The sequence below is a fragment of the Buceros rhinoceros genome, unplaced genomic scaffold (genome assembly GCF_000710305.1).
Source record: "Buceros rhinoceros silvestris isolate BGI_N320 unplaced genomic scaffold, ASM71030v1 scaffold11343, whole genome shotgun sequence".
In the NCBI taxonomy this organism is placed as follows: Eukaryota; Metazoa; Chordata; class Aves; order Bucerotiformes; family Bucerotidae; genus Buceros; species Buceros rhinoceros.
The window spans coordinates 6,292-10,534 of NW_010405418.1; positions in this window are offsets into that span (position 1 = coordinate 6,292).

The window sequence follows — 4,243 nt, forward strand, 5'->3', positions numbered from 1 at the left end:
TGCCTCTCCCCCCCGTCCTGGGCTGGGTTCTTAACCCCACACTCGGCTCTGGCAGCCGGCGCACGTGGCATCGGCAGTTCCCGGCCCAGCTGCTCGCCCTCCTGCAGCAGCCTCGGGATGGCGCGGGGATCTCCAGCGGGCCAGAGGAATCCCATCCTTCACCGAGAAGCAGCAGGGTGCTCAGCTCACAGCCAGACAACCAGCCAGAGTCCCCTGCCAGCCAGCAGCACTGCCTGGCAAGGGCAGCACAGCCATCGCCATCGCAGAAGCCCTGCAAGGCGACACGTGGCCACACAGTCAGTTACCTTGAAGCTTCCACAGACCAGCTCAGCCCTCTCCAAATCAGTCATTTACTCTCGCTGGACGATAACTAGGGAGACTGTCCTGGCTGGGTGTGATCACCCACCCTCGAGGACGATGGATTTAAGGCACCACATTTGCATTTGCAGGGGGCTGCAGTTCGTTATTTGCGGGTTTACCGTGGTTCCGAGCACTGTCCATTTGCCAAAGGCAAATGCCCTGTTCTCTTCGCTTCTGTTCAAAGAACAGCAGAGATACTCACTCTCCACCACCCTTCTGGGGCTAGAATTTGTTCACACACAACACCACACCTCCTAGTAAATGACTCTCTCAGCCTCATTATGAACTCAAGAGCTTGGAGAAAGTCAGACTGAGGTGGTGCACTGCGAAAGCAGAGGTTGCTAACAGCCTAACGTGCCCCACGTGAACGAAGCAAAAGACAAGGCAGAGCAGTTTTAGTGCCTGCCTCGGCACCGTGTCAGGGCACGTGTCAGCATTCAGAAGGCAGGTCACACTACGGCCGCTGCACTTCTTGCCCACATTGCGGGGAACGGTATCCTCAAACAATCACGAGATGTCACAAATGCCATCAGGCCAGGCAAGGCAGGACGCCTTCTCCAGGGACACGCTGGATCAAGGCAGAGCACACCCACAACCACCACTTGTGTGACGCTGCCCACCGTATCATCAAATGCTACTTGCTATTGTCCCCAACAGACCTCTTTTCTGTAAATTTGGTCTCGTGTGTGCAAAGCAGCCACGAGGGGTCTCAAGCAGAGCCATTCCCTGCACCTCAGGGGTGGGAGCGGAGAGCTGGACCCCAAAGGCTGCAAGCAGCCCCAGCCCGTGCTGGCTGCTCTCAGGTACTGCTCCTTCCAGCCACGTCCTGGTTCTCCCATTCCTCCTCCTCCTTTCTAGAGCAATGACTTGGCAAACATCTCCTGGATGTCTCGAAAGGAAAAATGTTACAGACAGCAGCGCATTTCCAGGCTCTGCACATTTCTGCAGAATAGCGGGGCTGTTTGAGGGTTGCTCGCGGCTCTTGGGATCTTGGCAGGCTGTGAGCGAAGCCCGCTGTGCAGCAGAGCGCCGATGCCCCCGCGCTGGGGAGCGGAGACAGATCCATCACTCTGATGTGCCGGGAGGAGACGGGGCCAGGCCTCCCCCGGTGCTCGCGGTCCCTGGCACATCCAGCGCCTGATGAGCAGGGACGCAGCAGACCCCGCTCCCGCCACGCAGACAGCATTCTTGTGGCAGGACACGGGTCCAGAGGAGATTCCAGCCTCCGCTGGGAAGGTCTTGAAACAAAGCCCTCATTTTCCAAAGGCTGGGAGGCTTCCGCAGAGCAGCAGGCCACCCTGACAGGTTGATCCCTGGAGGTTCTCCGGGATGTGGCTTTGCTCGGGGAGCCACGTGCTGCAGAGCCCCTGGATCCTGCACGTGGATCTGTCTGCAGCACAGGCAAGGAGCCTCACAAGAGCAGAGGAGCAGCTCACCCCGCGGCAGGATGTTCCTTCTGGCTTCTCAGAGGGATGAGCAATGACCAAGACACCAGTACCGACGGCTTCTCGGGTCAGAGTGGAGGCCCCTTGTCCCCGTCCTGTCCTCAGCATGGAGCAGTGGACAGTGGGGGAGGGAGCACAGAGCAGCACTTCCCCCACCCCTGTGCCCTCCCGCACTCAGGGATCACTCAGCCAGAGGTGGGACCTCCACATCCATCTGTTGGTGATGGATCTTTTTTTCCACAAGTGTCTGAGGGGAAATGAACTATTTCTCTCCCACTTCCTGCTCTGTTCATCATCTCAGGACATCACAAGCTCCCTGTTCATGCTCTCTGCTTTGCACAGCCGTAACGTCCCTGAGACACAGATAGGGGGCACATCATATAGGCATTAAATTCAGCCCCCATTTATTATTCCAGCCAAGCTTCAAAAAGCAGCAGGTACATTCAAGACAATACAATCAGACCCTCACATCCCACAGGCAGCACACTCCAGTCTCTGATGACTCCCTACTACCCCCAGTGAGGCAAAACTGGAGGTTGTCTCCCCACAAAACGAGGCACGTCTTAGTTCAGAGCAAGCGTTTATGCAAATGCTTGTAACTTAAACTAAACTAGTTATAGCAATCGGCATGTGAACAGTTTATAATGTAGAGTGCACCCATGACCTGCACAAACACCGGTCTTCCTGCTCCCAGGGCGTGCTAGTTTCGGCTTGAGGCAGCCTCTCCTGCTTGCATGTCGGCAGAAGCCGGTTTGCTGCTCCACATAAGCCCGCACAAGCATGACCCCAGTCTCTCGGGTGCTTTCCCCATAGTTTACACTCACCGCACTGTGGGTTTCAGGAGACTTTTCTTACCCCTGAGCAAAACAACAAACACAGGGACAGCAAATGCACCCATGTGCAACAGTTGACAGTGAGTCTCACTCTTTACATGATCTAAAATACTTCAGGAATTGCCTGTTCCCTTTTCTAGACGGATGTTACTAGAGGCTAGTAAAGGAACTGGGTTTGTAAATTTTCAGCAAACACATTGACTAACCTTCCCGCATCCCTCCCAACCTACCTGATGCTCATGCTTTGGTTAGTTCCTACAGAACACCCAGCAGCAAACCATGAGCAGGAATAAAGTACAAAGCAAAGAGCCACCCTGCGCCCCAACGTCTGAACTGCCCCAGACACCAACCCTGAACTGGGAAAAGGGACCCCAAACAGCAGACCGAGGCGCTGACCTTACCGGCTCTCACGGCGACAAGGCTGCCGCAGCCACGCAGCTCTGGCCGAAAGTGCTGTAGAGAGGGGGCTCGCTGGTTCCTCGAGCCCTCAAACCTCCCGCGTGCTCCTGGGACCTACCCTGGCCCCAACCCAGTCACACCACTTGGCCATTCCTCACCCGGTGGGAGGGTAAATTACTTTGAACCAAGTAACCTGGGAGCCAAAGCCAGGACTGGCTGGCCCAGGGGGGCGGGAGCTCTCCAGGGAGAAACCAGCGGCAGCAGCGGCAAACTTGCCCAGGGAGGTAACTGGGAGGCAATGCCTGCAGACAGCGCTGTCTGCTGCGAGGGCTGCGCTGCTTCCCATCCTTCGCATCAGCGTCAGGTAAAACGAGGTCCAGCTCGTTGGTGTATGACAGGGGTATTTAGTGGGGAACAACTACAGAGATAAAACACTGCAATCCAGCAGTAATTTGACAGTAGACTTGCCTGTCTCCAACATCCTAGACCTAAGATTTAAACTTTTACATCCCCCCTCGCTAGGCAGCAGCGGCGGGATGCTGTGACGCACAAGGAGACAATGCGCTGGGGCCCGTGGATGTCAGCACCACAAGGAATGAGTAATGCAATCAATACAGAAAAGGCACTAATAAAAACAACTTTCAAAGAAAAAAGGCATTTTATTGAGGGGTTTCTTGTTCCAGTCACAGAAGAGAGAAAACAGAAGCCATAATGTGTTTATATCAACCACGAGTTTAAAACAAAGCAAACCAATCGCGTTCAGATTCTCCATCCAAACAGACGGTGAGGAGAGCAAGCAGCGCTCCGCTCCGACAGGCGCTGCCCCCGTGCAGGGGCTTCCCGCAGACAGCCAGGGCGTCTGGCTCTGCTCGGGTGCTGAGGCACTTGCACAGCACCAGCGCCCCTCGCCAGGGCCGGTGCGCTTCCACCCGCTCCATCACAGCTCTAGTTCGAGTGTCTGCTCCTCAAGAAATAGCCTGCATACAGCTTGAGCTGTCCTCCTCACACCTCCTAGGGACACGAGGAAAGCAAAGCCCTTAAGGCGGATCAGAGCTCTGCCACGCGCCTCTCAGCCCCTCTGCACCCTCCATTCCAGATACCCACCGGTGCCTTTGTACAGACTGGATGTGTTAGGGGGCTGTTCTGAACGCCCAGCAGAATCTGTGCCCTCGCTGCCCTCCTGGCCCTGCCTGCCTCCGTTACCTC